The 18,574-nt window shown below is 41.9% G+C and overlaps 1 protein-coding gene across 12 annotated transcripts in view; it reads right to left on the bottom strand.

Annotated features, from left to right (window-relative positions):
* Positions 1–18,574, bottom strand: part of NRXN3 (neurexin 3) — a 1,769,272-nt gene that overhangs the window by 1,177,979 nt on the left and 572,719 nt on the right. The window lies entirely within an intron of this gene.

The following is an 18,574-nucleotide window of genomic DNA, read 5'->3' as shown; positions in this document are numbered from 1 at the left end:
CTAAAAGAAATCAACCTTGACTATTCATTCGAAGGACTAATGCTGAAGCTGAAGCTCCAATACTGTGGCCACCTGATGTGAAGAGCTCACTCCCTGGAAAAGATCCTGATGCTGGGAAAGAAAGAGGGCAGGAGAAGAAGGTGGCAACAGATGATGAGATGGTTGGATGGCATCACTGCCTCATGGACATGAGTATGAGCAAACTGTGGGAGATAGAGGACAGGGAAGCCTGGCATGCTGCAGTCCACGGGGTCACAAACAATCAAACACAACTTAGAGACTAAACAACAACAAAACCTGTACAGATACAAGACTTTTGCTCATCCATCTTTTCTCGTTCCACCTTTACTCTCAACATAGACTTGACTGTGGATTTTCACAGGAGGCTTTATATTACAGTAGCTGGAGAAAGTGAGTTGCTTGTGAAAGAAGTTTTGTGACAGCCTGAGAAATAAGACCAGGGGAGCAGAGAAAGTCAGCTGGAGATGAGGCGGCTGTCAGCAACAGCCTCCCACCACACGTGGTGAGAGTAAGAATGAGCCAGTCTCACATTTAAAATGGGTAACCAACAAGGACCTCCTGTATAGCACATGGGACTCTACTCAAGGTTATGTGGCAGCCTAGAATGGGAGGCGAGCTTGGGGGAAAGTGATACATGTGTATGGACGGCTGAGTCCCTTTGCTGTTCATCTGAAAACATCACAACATGGTTTGTTCGTTGGCTATACCCCAAAACAAAATAAAAAGTTATTATTTGTTTAAATGAGTGAGCCACTATCTTCAGACCCAGAAAGGAAGACTTCAGGAGGAGGGACAATTCAACTAAGCAAATATCAGGGCAGCTGTCTTTCCCTTACCATGTTGCTGATGGAGATAAAAAATGTGCTAGCCTTAGCCGGTGTCAGTCGGAGACCCTGGGAGGCCATATGAAAACAATATTCAAATACCACTGGGCCCCAGCAGGAAGCTCCAGACAAGGGGCTGGCAGAGAAGATTGAAATCTGAAAGGCGCAGGGCTTTCTTTCCCTGGAGGAAAAAAAGAGAGGGGGCATGCTAATCCCACAGATTTCATAAGGTTTCTGATTTACTAGTCTCTCAGATGGCTCTGTGGGGGTTTGTCATTTTGATGAGAATGCCTTGTTGTAAAGGTTAAACATGCTAAGAAGCATGAAGTGATCTCTAAGAAAGATTATATCTCCTTGCCAGGGAGACAGCTGCCCAACAGCCCACAGAAGGGGGCCTTTAAAGAGCTGCACACCCAGAGTTTTGGCCCCAAGTCCCAGTTGCCCTTGTCACTTCAAAACTCTCTCTGTTGAGCTGGGTTTATTTGTCATATGGGGGTAATGTGGATTGCCTGATGAAAGAAGAGAAATGTACATGCCTTTTCTCTCCATATTTCTTTTCTCCAAATCAATTGCCAACATTCTAAATAAATTTAGTAACAAGAATAAGACTGGAGACTAACCGAATGCTTGTGTTACAATGCATCATTCTATTGCTTAGTAATCCATGGGGACATTAGAGGGAAATATACATTTTTTTTCATTCTTGAATCGCTGAATTCTAGATTCAGAAATGGCCAGTGTGTGTATCAGCTTATCATCAGCTTATGACCTCTGAGTACAACATACACTTTGACTCCATAGAAGAGGCTCCCTCAAAACTAATGAAGCCACTATTGATATTCTCAGGGGTAAATATGGGAACTGAGGCACAGAGACAAAATAAATTACACATGTTCAGAGTAGGACCAGTATATGTAGGTGATTCCTAACTATATCCCCTTCATTGCTACCTCACTCTTTCCCACTTGTCCTAAGTCCTTCCAACTCATTTGAGATGACTGAGTAGCTCAGGGAAAACAAAACCAGGCTTCTAAGACCACACCTTTGTTCTGACCCAGTCTTTGTCACTCTTTAGCTGGGTATGATTGGTTAGTAAATCCTATCAACATTGTCCCTTAAATATCTATTGGATGTATCCCCAAAATTCAACCTCCACTCTCCCATCACAGTTCAGACTCTTACTTCCCACCCTGAACTAACATAAATGCAAACTGAACTATTTTATACTGGTCTGTTGGCCTACTATCTCCCACATTTCATCCAACACTTGCCAGAGGGATCTGACTTTGTTGTTGTTTAGTCGCTAGGTTGTGTCCAACTCTTTTGTGACCTGATGAACTGAAGCCTGCCAGGCTCCTGTGTCCACGAGATTTCACAGACAAGAATGGCTTACCATTTTCTTCTCCAGGTCTTAGGTATCTGATTGCTAAAAATGGTGTGCCCACTATAATGTAAGGTCCAAATTTTTGGGGAGAACAGAACAAGCTACTTTACAGCTGGTCTTGCCACTCCTTCAGCCACACCTTCTAAAACATCCCCTCAAATCCCTTCTCTTCACTCCCTAAGTCTTAGATTCCATCCATGAGGAAAACGTACTGTTTCCATAAGTCATCCCTGCGTATGCATTCCTTCTGCCTGGAATACTTACCCTGCCTGGTCTTCTAGGAGATTCCTGCTATACCGCCAAGCCTCAGCATGGGTGTCACCCAATCTCTGACTCTGTGCATGATATTTCTCCTTGCATTATTGATACTTTTATGAAAAATATATTGCAATCAATTCTCTTGAATCTCTAGTGATCCATGAAGTCGCTGGCACATGGTACTCAATGGATGCCTTTGAATGAATGACTTGGGGCCTTCCTTATTTTCTTCATTGAGAAAATGAGGTTGAGATTATGCAGCCTGCAGAATGGATGTGAGGGTTCAATGGCCCAGTGTATATTAAGAATACAGAGCAGTCATATATTAATAGTATCTCTCAAAAAGGTTAATTTTCTTTTCCTTTTAATTCAGACTGGAGCAAGGAAGGATTCGTCTGTCTGTGAAAAGACACATGAAGCCAGAGATGCTAAAAAAAAAAAAAAAAAGCTATGACAATCCCCTTGTGTTGTATTTTGAAGCACCTGTTTCTCATAATTTTGTGACATCTCAATCTATTGCATCCATAATGGGCAGATGTCTTCTGGCAGTTAAGCAGTTTTTAGCAAAGGCAGGAATAAAGGTACAAAGTGGCCATGTAAGTGACTGCCATGTTTGCATCCAACAGAATTCCAGACAGCAGCAGGCGTGTCACACTTCTGAGCGGCTGACACACGCTGCCTCAAAGTACTGACTGCACATTCTCAGGCTGCACACAGGCCTAGCTGGAGATTTTCTGAAGATCTCCAGAGTCTCCAGCCTGTCCTTCTGAGACTCCAGGAGTTTCAAGCTTCTAAAATAGCTAGAACCTTCTTTACTTACTGTCTTCTTTAGAGTAACAAAAGGATCCGTGATCAGGGGTATCTCAGATCCCAACCTGATAGAATAACACTTAAGGGTTCATGGACTCTGGGACAATTTCCTGGGATCATACAACCCTGGGCCTGTGGAAAGGGAAACTTGGAGAACAGGAAGGAAAACAAGAAAAGGCTGAATCTGAGCAGTGCTATCATCGCCACTCAAAAAATGGGCAGAAGACCTAAGACACATCTCCAAAAAAGACATACAGATGGCCAGGAAGCACATGAAAAGATGTGCAATATTGCTAATTACTTGTTGCTGTTCAGTCGTTAAATCATATGTTAATTATTAGAGAAATGCAAATGAAAACGACAATGAGGTATCACCTCACACAGTCAGAATGGCCAACAAAATGTCTACAAACGATAAAGGCTGGAGAGGTTGTGGAGAAAAGGGAACCCTCCTACACTGCTGGTGGGAATGCAAATTGGTACAGCTACCATGGAGAACAGTATGGAGGGTCTTTCAGAAACTAAAGATAGAAACTTTCAGAAACTAAAAATAGAGCTACCATATGATCCAGCACAGAGAAGGCAATGGCAACCCACTCCAGTACTCTTGCCTGGAAAATCCCATGGACAGAGGAGCCTGGTAGGCTGCAGTCCATGGGGTCACAAAGAGTCGGACACAACTGAGCGACTTCACTTTCACTTTCATGCATTGGAGAAGGAAAGGGCAACCCACCCCAGTGTTCTTGCCTGGAGAATCCCAGGGACAGGGAACCTTGGTGGGCTGCCGTTTATGGGGTCGTACAGAGTCAGACTGACTGAAGCGACTTAGCAGCAGCAGCACGATCAAGCAATTCCATTCTCAGGCACATACCTGGAGAAAAACATGGTTCAAAAGGATACATGGACCACAATGTTCACTACACCATTATTTACAGTACCCAAGACAATGCAAGCAACCTACTAGGTTGGTTAAAAAAGTAACTGTGGTTTCGGCTTCCGGTTCAAGATGGTGCAGTTAGAAGGACATGCGCTCATCTCCTCCCGTGAGAGCACCAAAACTGCAACTAGCTGAACAACCATCAACAGGAGGACACTGGAATCCACCCAAAAAAAAAAAAAAGTATCCCATGTCTAAAGGCAAAGAAGAAGCTGCAGCGAGATAGTACGAGAGGTGCAATCATGATAAAATCAAATTCCATACCCACTGTGGTAGGTGACTCACAGACTCAAGAACAAAAGTACCAAAGAAGTTCTGGCACTGTTGTGAAGGTTCCGAACTCCACATCAGACTTCCCAGCCTGGGGATCCATCAAAGGGACTGGAAATCAACAGGGAATCTGGCCTTGAGGGTCAGTGGGATTTCATTATAGGACTCCCAGAGGACTGGGGGAAACAGAGACTCCAGACTTGGAGGGGATAAACACAATTTTGCTGTCATCAAGACCCAGAGGAGAGGAGTAGTGACTCCACAGGAGACTGAATCAAAACCACCTGCTAGTGTTGGAGGGCTTCCTGTGGAGGTGTGGGTCAGCAGGGGCTAACCACAGGGAGGGGGGCACTGGAAGGTCCCCCTTGGCATAAACCCTCTTGGCATTCACCATCAACCCTACTATCGAGCCCCAGGGATGGGTATTCTTAGGCCAAACAACTACCATGGAGGGAGTACAACCCTACCCACCAGCAGATAATTGGATTAAAGCTTCACTGAACAAGGCCCTGCCCACCAGAGCAAGACCCGTTTTTTCCAGCCCTTCCCATCATGAAGTTTACACAAGGCTTTTAGCCTCATTCATCAGAGGGCAAACAGAAGAAGCAAGAAGAAGCAGTCTCACAGTGGCTAAAACAAAAATCATATTATAGAAAGTTAATCATGATGAAAAAGCCCAAAGTTCTGTCTCAGATAAAAGGACAAGATAAAACCCCAGAAAAACACCTACATGAAGTGGAGATAGGCAACCTTCCAGAAAAAGAATTCAGAATAATGATAGTGAAGATGACCCAGAACCTTGGGAAAAGAATGAAGGCAAAGATCGGGAAGATGCAAGAAATGTTTACCAAAGACCTAGAAGAACTAAAGAACAAACAAACAGAGGAATAATACACTGGAAGGAATCAACAGCAGAATTACTGAGGCAGAAGAACAGATAAATGACCTGGAGGACAGAATGGTGGAAATCACTGTTGCAGAACAGAATATTAAGAAAAGAATGAAAGGAAATGAAGACAGCCTAGGAGACCTCTGGGACAACATTAAGTGTACCAGCATTCACATTATAGCGCTCCCAAAAGGAAAAAAGAGAGAGAAAGGACCTGAGAAAATATTTTAAGAGACAATAGCTGAAAGCTTCCCAGCGATGGGAAAGGAAATAGTCAACCAAGTCCAGGAAGCACAGAAAGTCCCAAGCAGGATAAACCCAAGGAGGAACACACCAAGACACATAGTGATCAAACTGACAAAAATTACAGACAGAGACAAAATATTAAAAGCAACAGGGAAAATGACAAATAACATACAAGGGAACTCCCATCAGGTTATCAGCTGATTTCTCAACAGAAACTCTACAAGCCAGAAGGGAATGGCATGATATATTGAAAGGGAAGAAACTACAACCAAGAATATTCTACCCAGCAAGACTCTCCTTCAAATCTGATGGAGAAATCAAAAGTCTTCCAGATGAGAAAAAGTTAAGAGAATTCAAGCACCACCAAACCAGCTTTACAACAAATGCTAAAGGAACTTCTCTAGACAGGAAACACAGCGAAGAAAAAGACCTACAGAAAGTAAACCCAAAACAATTAAGAAAACGGTAATAGGATCATACATATCGATAATTATCTTAAATGTAAATGGATTAAATGCACCACCCAAAAGACACAGACTGGCTGGTGGACGAAAACATGTGCATGTATGCATTTCCATTTACCACACCATTCTGCTTGACCCCCCAAATTGTACGTAATTATTTTATATTGTTAAGTTAATCATGTTCCCATTATGGCTTGCAGTTGTAATTATCTTTTATTTGTAGTCTGGTTATTGACTGTGAAAACTGATAAACATCTTTTACTCTTGTGATTATGTAACTCTTACTCACTTAATACTATTGTATCATGATTGGTCTAGAGAAAGATAATAGAACTCTATATCACCAAAACTAGGATCTAATAGAAAAACCTGTAATCACTTTTTAAAAGCCAGATGCATATCAGAATTATCTTGAAATTCTTTGAAAAATGCAGATGCTCGAGGGAGATTCAAGAGAAAGGGGAAAAATGTATAGCTGATTCATGTTGATGTCTGGCAGAAACCAACAACATTCTGTAAAGCAATTATCCTTCAACTAAAAAAATAAATAAAATTCTCCCAATAATGAAAAAGTAAAACAACAAATGCTCAGGTATTGCTTTTTTTCTCCAGAGGTCCAGATATGTTTCTAATGAGCAGTCATGTTTAAAAACAAGTGGAATACATGATGATCTTTTATTATCTAGTATGTTTCATGTTTTCTATTTTATATGCAGTGCTTCTATTTCATTTAGTTTTTGTTCTCCAATTTCTTCATCTCTTCTTTTGTTTTTGATGTACTTTCTCAAGCCTTTATCAAGTGTAGTAGAAAAGCTTTAACATACATATATAAATATGTATGATATATATTTTAGAAAACATTAATTTTTGCCTAACTAAAAAAAACTGACATTTTGATTCTACTTGTTTGATTTAGCATAAATAGAATGCTAGATTTCTTTTTTTTTCCATTTATTTTTATTAGTTGGAGGCTAATTACTTTATAATATTGTAGTGGTTTTTGTCATACATTGACATGAATCAGCCATGGATTTACATGTAAGCAACAGAGGTTTACCGCATAGGAAACTATAGTCAATATCTTGTAATAATCTATGATGGAAATAATTTCAAAAATAATATATGTGTATTTGTATAACTGAATAACCTTGCTGTGCATCTGAAACCTTGTAAGTCAACTATACTTCAATAAAATATATACATTTTAGAAAAAAGAATTGCAGTTTCAGAGTGTGAATTTTAAATCGTACTAGGCTCAAACATATCTTTATTAATCAAAATAGGGACTATTACAATCAACACATTTTTGCCAATGAGAAATAAATTTGATTTATTCCTGTAGCATAAAAATCCATGTTTCAGGATTTTATGAACTCTTCGAAAGCATTTTCTGCCTCCTGCTGATTATAGAAGCATTTTCCCTGCAAAAAGTTGTCGAGATGCTTGAAGAAGTGGTAGTCAGCTGGCGAAAGGTCAGGTGAATATAGTGGATGAGGCAAAATTTTGTAGCCCAATTCGTTCAACATCTGAAGCACTGGTTGTGTGATGTGTGATTGGGCATTGTCATGGAGAAGAACTGGGCCCTTTCTGGCTGGCTGATCAATGCTGGTGGCAGGCACTGTAGTTTTTGATGCATTTCATACATACTTCTCAGATGTAATGGTTTCGCTAGGATTCAAAAAACTGTAGTGGATCAGAAAACTGGTGGCAGACTACCAAACAGTGTCCATGACCTTTTTTTGGTGCATATTTGGCTTTGGGAAGTGCTTTGGAGCTTCTTCTCAGTCCAGCCATTGATCTGGTCACTGTCAGATGGTGTATAAAATCCACTTTTTGTTGAAATCTGATCAAAAAATGGTTCATTGTTGGGTAGAATAAGAGAGGCTGACACTTCAAAACAATGATTTTTTTTTTTTTATTTGAGGTCAGCTCATGATGCACCCACTTACCGAGCTTTTTCACCTTTCCAATCTGCTTCAAATGCTGAATGACCACAGAATGGTAGACACTGACTTCTTCAGCAGTTTGTGTAGTTGTAGAAGGATCAGCTTCAATGATCCCCTTAACTGGTCACTGTCAACTTCTGATGGCCAGCCACTGTGCCTCTCAACTTCCCATCTCCTTTGCAAAACTTCTTGAACCACCACTGCACTGCACATTCATTAGCAGTTCTTGGACCAAGAGTATTGTTGATGTTGCGAGTTGTCTCTGCTGCTTTATGACCCAATTTGAACCCAAATGAGAAAACTACTTGAATTTGTTCTTTGCCTAACATCATTTCCCTATTATAAAATAAATACAAACAGCAAGTAATGACTCATTAGTAAAAGAACATAAAGAAATACACATTAAAATGATGTATAACATAACCACATTTATTAAAGAGTGTATTCCAATATCAAAGAGCAAAGTTCAATAATGTAAAACCATATTTACTTTTGCACCAACCTAAATAAATATCCATTCACAGATGAATGGATAAAGAAGGTCTGGTACATGTACATGATGGAGATAGTATTCAGTCACTAAAAAGAATGCCATTTGCGACAACTTAGATGGACCTGGAGATTATCATACTGAGTGAAGTAAGGGCAACAAAGACAAGTATCATATGATGTAGCTTATCTGCAAAATATTTTTTTTTAATGATACAAATGAACACATTTACAAAACAGAAACAGACTCACAGAGAAGGAACTTACTGTTACCAGGGGGGAAGTGTGTGGGGTGGGCAAGGATAGATTGGGACTTTGGGATGAATATGTATCCATTGCTATATTTAAAACAGGTTAACCAACTAGGATTTACCATGTAGAACAGGGAACTCTGCTCAAAACTCTGTAATAAGCAAAGTGGGAAAAGAATTTGAAAAAGAATAGATGTATGTAGGTACATAACTGAATTGCTTTGCTGTACATCTGAAACTAATATAACATTGTTAATTAAATTGTACTCTAATATATAATAACAAATTTTTTAAGTATTAATGGATTAAAAAAGGGGGGACATGTTGGTTGATGAATTATATTTTCCATGGGGGCCTCCTTTCTCTAAAACATGTATTTACTCACTGAAAGGGGGTAAAAAATGAACTAAAAAAGAGACAGCCTTTTAGGGATCTTAAGAAATCCAAGCATCTATTAATTAATCCACCAATTAAAGCTTTTAAGTGATGGACCTGAAGTATCCAGTATGTCAAGGTACTTGTTTTCTTTGATGAATGAATCAGAGAGGTGATAACTTCATCACAGGGCTGATGTAACTACACCCAGCCTCCTCACCCAGAAAGTGCTGCAGACTGCGAAGAACAAGGACTGGCATCCCTGCCCTGCCCTTCGCTCACCTTTACCCCTCTCCTCAGGATAAGGGAAGACACTGCCAAGCTGATGACATTTGAGAATCACAGAGCTTTATAACTGAATGGGCCCTGGGAGAGCAAGAAACCCAATTGCCTCATTTTATTTTTTCAGAACAAGGAAGCCAGAGGATCCAAGTAAGAATCTCAAAGTCACAGATATAAATAAAGGGCCTCGGTGTTCCGAGAGAAATGGGGCAGAGGCTCAGTGGTACTGAAACCAGGAAAAGCAACAAGCATGTTTATGTTTGACCTTGGAGGCCAGGTCTTTGGTTCCCACATCAGTGAGTCAGTCTCAGCAGACCCCAAGATCCAGAGCTGTTTCTAAAGTACTGTATCATGTTGGACCTAATTTTCATTCTAATTGTTATCTCATTCTTTCCTATGATTATTCCTGGATCATTGTCCTTGGTGGATTGATAACAATTTGCAGATTACTCCTCCAACCCCTCCATTAGACTGTGAGCTCATGAACAACTAAAACCATGTCTTCTACAAACTTTTATCCTCACAACATAGCTCACTAAGCCTGGTAGACACAAAAGGTAAGGAATCACTATGTGAAAGTGAAAGTCACTCAGTCGTGTCCAATTCTTTGTGACCCCATGGACTATACAGTCCACAGAATTCTCCAGGCCAAAATACTGGAGTGGGTAGCCTTTCCCTTCTCCAGGGGATCTTCCCAACCCAGGGATTGCACCCAGGTCTCCCACATTGCAGGCAGATTCTTTACCAGCTGAGCCACAAAGGAAGCCCAAGAATACAGGAGTGGGTAGCCTATCCCTTCTCCAGGGGATCTTCCTGAACCAGGAATTGAACCAGGGTCTCCTGCATGCAGGTAGATTCTTTACCAACTGAGCTATCAAGGAAGCCCTCACTATGTGAATATTGTAGTTAATTCCAAAGAAGTATCACAGCTTCATTTCCTACAACTTGAGGGACCAAAAGCCACTGGAACTAGAGCTACTTAAGAATGTGTTGAACATTAAAACATTTTAACAACCTCACTTCAATACTCTATGGAAGGCACAAAATGAATTTGAGTTTTTCATAACATATGACATGCTGTACAGTTTTCCAAAGAAGAGATCAATGTAGGTTGACTTAGGATCATGTTAGTAGAGAGGGAGAGAAATGGATGGATGCAGGACGGGTTTAGATGAGATGAAAGGAAATTGCTGAGACTGAATAAGATGGGAGAAGACAAAACCAAGGGAAATGCCAAGGACAGTGGTGATGCCATTTACTGAGAAGGGAAAAACTGCAAGTAAAAACAAAAAGTCTAAGGCAGGGAGGAGGAACTTAAGATTTCTATTTTTCAGTGTTATGATTAAGATAGTTATCAGATATCCCAATGAAAACATCAAGTAGACAACTAGAGATAGAAATCTGCAGTTACAGAGAGAGTTCTAGGCTAGAGAACTTATTTGGGGATTACCGACATGTAGATAACCATGGCAACGGATGAGGATACAAAGGGCAATGTACAGATCAGGAGGAGACCCAGGATAGAGAACTGTGACCCTCCCTCCCATATTTAATAACTTTGTGGTATGTGTGTAACGCAGTGCTGGAACTGTGGGAAACAGAAATACCCAATGCACTCTTTTTCCTTCAATGGCCTTATAATACAACCTCTTTCATGTATAAGAAAAGGAAAGCCTACTCAATGTAATGGAAAGTACAGAGGGTTAGGCGTCAAGAACCATGAATTTTAACCATTCTACAGCTGCCCCTTGAGAAATCTGTATGCAGGTCAGGAAGCAACAGTTAGAACTGGACGTGGAACAACAGACTGGTTCCAGTTTGGGAAAGGAGTACATCAAGGCTGTATATTGTCACGCTGCTTATTTAACTTATGTACAGATTACATCATGAGAAATGCTGGGCTGGATGAAGCACAAGCTGGAATCAAGAGTGCTGGGAGAAATATCAATAAACTCAGATATGTAGATGACACCACCCTTATGACAGAAAGCAAATAAGAACTAAAGAGCCTCTTGATAAATGTGAAAGAGGAGAGTGAAAAAGTTGGTTTAAAATTCAACATTCAGAAAACTAAGATCATGGCATCTGTTCCCATCACTTCATGGCAAATAGATGGGGAAACAGTGGAAACAGTGAGAGACTTTATTCTTTGGGGCTCCAAAATCACTGCAGATGGTGACTGCAGCATGAAATTAAAAGACACTTGCTCCTTGGAAGGAAAGCTATGACCAACCTAGACAGCATGTTAAAAAGCAGACATTACTTTGCCAACAAAGGTCCATCTAGTCAAGGCTATGGTTTTTCCAGTAGTCATGTATGGATGTGAGAGTTGGACTACAAAGAAAGCTGAGCGCCAAAGAAGTGATGCTTCTGAACTATGGTGTTGGAGAAGACTCTTGAGAGTCCTTTGGACTGCAAGGAGATCCAACCAGTCCATCCTAAAAGAAATCAGTCCTGAATATTCACTGGAAAGAGTGATGCTAAAGCTGAAACGTCAATACTTTGGCCATCTGATTCAAAGAACTGACTCATTTGAAAAGACCCTGATGCTGGGAAAGATTGAAGACAGGAGGAGAAGGGGATGACAAGAGGATGAGATGGTTGGATAGCATCACTGACTCAATGGACATGAGTTTGAGTAAACTGGGAGTTGGAGATGGACAGGGAGGCCTGGCATGCTGCAGTCCATGTGGTTGCAAAGAATCGGATATGACTGAGCGATTGAACTGAACTGAACAGCTACCCAAGTTAAAATGACTAACTTCGCAGGGTTTCTAATTCCTCACTTGCAGAAACAAGGACTAGCTGAATCTGCCAGCTCTATTTCCTGATGTCCTGATTTCCATGTGGCATCCAAATGACACACTCTAGCCTCCTCCTAAAGGTAGGGTCTCACCCTCCCCAAGAAGGATGTGCCACTCACTGCTGCTCCAGGAGCACACAAAAGACATCAGAGGGGATGGCTAAAAGCAAAGTCCCCAAGAGGCTGCTGCCTGCAAGCTTTTCCTGTTGGAACAGGGTCATCTGAGAGAACACAAAATTATCTGCATTCTTGGTTTTCAGCTGGAGTTTATGTCAGATCACTGGAATCCCGGGGACCAGTGAGAAGATAAGATTTACCCTATCACATTTTCTTGGTTCTACAAATTAATATTCTCAAAGGCATCCAATTTCCATGACCCTAGGAGATATCAGACAGAAGTAGTCCAGGTGGGTGGGCATCTATAACACTACAGGGTACCTTAAGCTTTACCATGAAAGGCCACCAAGAAAGCGGTTCAGTAAGATTACATACTTACACATTAGGTGATCATTCTTATCTACTCTAGGTGACTGTCCACCTGGACAAAGCTGACTGGTAGAACAGACAGATGAGCTAAACTTGGCCAATCAGGTTCTTTTTGAAAAATGTCAATTGTGCATAAAATTCTCCAGATCCTGTAGGTCAAGAGAGATGCATCACTTTAATTGCAGTGCCTTGGGGTCCCCAGAGCTGCTCTGCTTCTTTTACAAGACATAGGTTGTGAGATCATCATTTGATCAATAACTCTCTAGGTAGTCATGTATGACAAACCTAGACAGCATATTAAAAAGCAGAAGCATTACTTTGCCAACAAAGGTCCGTCTAGTCAAAGCTACGGTTTTTCCAGTAGTCAAGTATGGATGTCAGAGTTGAACGATATCGAAGGCGGAGCACCAAAGAATTGATGCTTTTGAACTGTGGTGTTAGAGAAGACTCTTGAGAGTCCCTTTAACTGCAAGGAGATCAAACCAGTCAACTCTAAAGGAAATCAATGCTGAATATTTCTTGGAAGGACTGATGCTGAAGCGCCAATCATTTGGCCACCTAATGCAAAGAGCTGACTCATTAGAAAAGACCCTGATTCTGGGAAAGATTGAAGGCAGGAGGAGAAGGGGACAATAGAGGATGAGATGGTTGGAGGGCATCACTGACTCAATGGACATGAGTTTGAGCAAGCTCTCTGGGTGATGGTGAAGGACAGGCAAGCCTAGTGCATTGCAGTCCATGGGGTCACAAAGAGTCAGACCTGACTGAGCGACTGAACCACAAATCATAGGGTAGTCTCATTCCTTGACTCTGTTCAGTTCAGTTCAGTCTCTGTGACCCCGTGGACTGCAGCATGCTGGGCCTCCCTGTCCATCACCAACTGCCCGAGTTTCCTGTTAGCTGCTGTCAGTTCCGAAGCCTGCAACCAAGAGAATCTTATCTAGTAAGTATCAGTCTCCCCATTTTACAGATAAGGAAACAGACTTGGGAAAAACAAGAAACACGTTGTACACTTCCTAGCTATTGACAGAACCAACTTTAGGAAGCAAGTCCATCTGATTCTAAAATTCCTGCATTAACCACCATGTCACCCCAAGTCTAAGTGCTGGAGTGTAGGTTATTTCCGTCATAGAAATGAGCTTGTGCTGAGCCCTGCTTTATTTCTTGCTAAATAAATGATGGCATGCATTCAGAAAAAGCCATCTAGGGAAGGGGATAGAATCTGCAGCAGCCTCAGACTGAAGTTTGATGGTCCACAAATAAATTCACAACCTTGCCTATGGACACTTGGTCCCCACTAATTAAACTACAGTTTGGCTACACTGACAAGGAGAAGATGCCTATGTTGTCCCGAGTCAACTGATCATCCAACAATAGATAAGATAGACTGTTTCCTCTGTATAGTAGGACTTTTAAAATGGCAAGCAGTCTTCCAGCAGATGCATTTCAATCAAACAAATAGGCATTAAATAGCTACAGCAGGCCTTAGCTTTTTAGGTCATGGACAGGTCTCCCACAACACTATGATTAACAAGAACAAACCAGAACAGCCATAGTTGAACAACCTGGGATGGGTGAATCTATCTACATCTCCTTAGAGTAGTATCAGATCATGGTAAAAAAAAAAAAAAAAACTAAATGCAACATGAAGCCAATTGTTATATGTCACAATTTAGAGTTGCTGACCCTCATATGTAGTAGAAGCACTCTTGCGAGGGTATAAACAAGAGTCATCCACTTTTACTACCAGAGGAAGATACTCATGCAAATTAACTTTAGTCTTATGGGCTTCCCAGGTGACTCAGATGGTAAAGAATCTGCCTGCAATGCAGGAGACCCGGGTTGGATCTCCTGGAGACTCTGGGAAGATCACCTTGAGAAAGGAATGGCTGACCACTCCAGCATTCTTGTCTGAAGAATTCCATGGAGAGAGGAGCCTGGCGGGTTACAGTCCATGGGGTCACAAAGAGTTGGAAACGACTGTGTGACTAACACTTCCATGTACTCATATAGTTCCTAGTTCCCTTGTCCTTATTCCCTTGTCTCTGGCTGACAACTTTAACCTGGGAGTTGTATCCAAGACGGATGTGCTTGCTCACTTTGCTTGAGTTCCTGGTCACTTGGTGTCTTCCCAGAGCCATCCCTAACTCTGCTTTTTCTCTGAACACTGGATTTCAGCATCCCGCCTATGCTTTCTCCATTTGATATAAATAAGTGCCTCTTTCAACCACCATATCTGTTGTGTGGCCAATGGCACCAAGGAACTGACACTGCTCTGAAGCCCAAACACAGAACAGAGTTGGGCTTAGATGGGACACACTGCCTTAGGGATCGTCTTAGTCTTCTCAAATTTGGTACAAATGATTTTCAGGCTTAGTACTACTTCTAGAAAAAAAAAAATTAGAGAACTGAAAATTGAGTGAACACATTGATGGTGTTATGGTGGGTGGGGCAGCACTCCTTGCCAAAGAGGATGACGGTCTTGCATAAAGAATATTAACACTCACCCTTTACCACTCTTCAGAAGTGCCTATAATGGACCTTGAGGGTCAGAGAGAGAGACAAGCCCTAGTTTTGTTATTAAGAGGAGATTAAAAAAAAAAGAAGTAACCTCAGGTCCCCCTTTCCCAACCGCTCACCCAGATAGGTGTGGCCTCTCTCATCTGTCTGCCCTTCTGATCCCCTAAGACATCAGGCCTGATATCTTCCACACATTAGCACACTCCCCACCTTTCTCTCTCCCCAAAGACTATACACCCTGTAAACAAAATCAGGGGTTATGTCAGTTTCTTTTTCCCCTTCATTCCCAGCATCTAACGCAGTGCCTGGAACGAATTCAGGTTTCAACAAATGTCTGCTGCATGTATGAACAAGTGAATAAAAGAGACTCAAAAGCATCTCCGCTGACAAATCAGTTTCAATAAAGAAAAACAATGTCACAGGCAAACTATTTTCTTTGCCAGCAAAGTAGAGTCCCATCATCTTTATGCTCCACTGACTCATTCTGAACACGGTGTCGGGAACAATACAGGGCCAGAGAACAATTAGCCGGGGAACAAAATAATCAGTGGACCCGTCTGGGATTTGAGCGACATATAGATCAAATGTCTTTAATTTGCTAGCTCCTTCTCATTTGGCCACAATGGATGATTTTTGGCTACACTGTACCAGGAATAATTGTCCCTCACATATCCCCAATCAGCTGCCATTTAATGACTAGTCAAAAGTGACAACATAAAAGGTGCAATGACTTTCATTGTATTTGGCAAACCTTGGACCAACCTCCACTGATTTGCCCGTGGAAAGGTGATCCCGGGGACACCTTGCCCAGCTGTCTCCAGTCACTGCTGCCTGTCTTCAGTAATCACAAGGCCCTTGAGTTGGCAAGAGTTGTCTGAAGGGACCTTGGGTTCTTACACTACCTTCCTTGATGGTGGACCATCCACAATATCCTGACTTCTATCCAAATGGTCTCATGTATAACAGCAGTCAAATGACCTTTCTGTCTCCCCAAACCAGCAACTGAGATCATCTACCCAAAAAAGAGATTTGGAAAGCGTTCAGGAGCTCGACAGACTGGCCAGCCAAATGAGGCCCACTTCTGTTCCAGATGGCTGCCACCTCATCTCAGCTCATGTTCTGGGGTCGCTGCTCTGAAAATTCAGTGAATCTGGATTTAACTTCCATGAGCCCCAAGAAAGCTCCTTTTCCTTTATTCCAATATCCTGTGTCCTCTTTTTTGGTCCAGCTGTAGTGAAGGTTTGCAGTTCTCTTGAAACGCATGTTAGCCAGCTATATGGTTGAGCTCAAAAATGAGTCCTTGAAAACCCTTGACTGGTTACCCAAGCCTGTTCCAGGATCCCGTCTCATCACCAGACTTCTGAAACTTGAACAAGTCTGGCCACTGGTATACTTAAGAGATGAGACCCTGTATGTCCCTAACCAGGAAAGTCTTCTTTGAATTTCCATGTTCTCCTAGTAGTCTAGCCCATTCTGCTGTCCTGAATCATCTATACAAGAAGCAAACATCTATGCTTCCTGTATAGATGTCTCAACTCCTCAGCTAAATAAATGATAAGTTTCTGGGGGCAGAACTTATGTCTACTCCAGACACAGTATTTTCGAAGCTCTAGAGCTATGCCCTCAGCAAAAATTTGTTAACTGTTTAAAGTATCCTTTCATATAAAATCTAGGTAGACAATTCATAGACAGTCAGTTGAATTGTGTGTCCTTGGCATGTAAAACAATTGACCAAGCTGCAATCTGGATATGGCTTATAGACTGGCATCTCTGTATCTTGATGTTATCTCTTTGCTTAACTTTATCTCCGCCTTTTACCCAAACTGTAAATTCAGTGCAAATGTAAGAAGTTAAAGTGGTAGATGGCCTCTTCTAAAGGGTCAGCCCCCACTGTTTATTCCCCAACACTTCAGTCACCTGTCACATCCTTCCCCCCACCCTCACTCCCCACTCCATTTAGTTGTGGACTTTGTTTGGTTCCTCAACTGTGCCATGGTCTCTTACCTCTTGGCACACAACGTCCTTCCAATCTAAGACACGTGGTTTTCTCCCACCTTGTTGCCAAGCTAGCTATCTCTCATATTTCAAGTCTCAACCTACATATTTCTTTCTTGCAGAAGCTTTCTATGAATCCCTATAGTATGTTGGATCCCCCTGAAAAGGAATCCCAGACTTTTCTGTACTTTCCCGTTAATGATGTCAATGACAATAATTATGACCATAACAATCACTGACATTGACTATATGCTTTCCATAGTACAGGAATCTATTGACTCATTTAATCATGATTAATAGCAGGTAGGAAGCTTCCCTTGTGGCTCAGCTGGTAAAGAATCCGCCCACACTGTGGGATACCTGGGTTTGACCCCTGGGTTGGGAAGATCCCCTGGAGAAGGGAAGGGGCAACCCACTGCAGCATTCTGGCCTGGAGAATTCCACGGACTATATAGTTCATGGGGTCACAAGGAGTGGGACACGACTGAGCAACTTTCACTTCACTTCACTTAGCAAGTAAAGAAAGTGAAAGTGAAAGTCGCTCAGTCATGTCCCACTCCTTGTGACTCCAAGAACTATACAGTTTGTGGAATTCTCCAGGCCAGAATATGGAGGGGGTATCCTTTCCCTTCTCCAGGGGACCTTCCCAACCCAGGGGTCAAACCCAGGTCTCCCGCATTGCAGGCAGATTCTTTACCAGCTGAGCCACAAGGGAAGCCCAAGAATACTGGAGTGGGTAGCCTATCCCTTCTCCAGGGGATCTTCCCAACCCAGGAATTGAACTGGGGTCTCTGGCATTGCAGGTGGATTCTTTACCAATTGAGCTATGAGGAAAGGAACCTGATTATCTCCATTTTAAAGAAGAGGAAATCAAGTCTCAAAGATATTATCTTGAGTTCATATCACTCTACGAAGGCCACATTTCTCACCCAGTCTCGCCCCAGAATTCATGTTTTTAACCAACACACCATTGCCTCATAAAACCCCACATGTACGTGATTATTTATTTAACAGCTAACTATTTCACTAGGCAGCAAGTTCCAAAGAACAGGGCTGGGGCTGTTTTATTCTACAGTGTATTTCCAAAGCCTAATTTGAGAGCTAGCCCAGAGAAAGCACCCAAAAAGCATGAGTTCAAGGAACAAATGAAACAGCCAGTTGGTGAGCCCAGCCAGAATCCCCCAAGAAAAAGTATTGGCCTTCTCAAAGAGATGTCAAACACTCCATCAAAAAAGCATCATGACCAAGCTCCTATTTATGCTGGTTTCCCTCTCTACGATCCAATCCTAGCCAAACCTAGCCAAACATCCAGACCTAGAAAGGG

The sequence above is a fragment of the Cervus canadensis genome, chromosome 6, assembly GCF_019320065.1.
Source record: "Cervus canadensis isolate Bull #8, Minnesota chromosome 6, ASM1932006v1, whole genome shotgun sequence".
Taxonomy (NCBI): Eukaryota; Metazoa; Chordata; class Mammalia; order Artiodactyla; family Cervidae; genus Cervus; species Cervus canadensis.
Note: the sequence above shows the minus strand (reverse complement) of the source record. Positions and strands in the feature narration are given on the sequence as shown.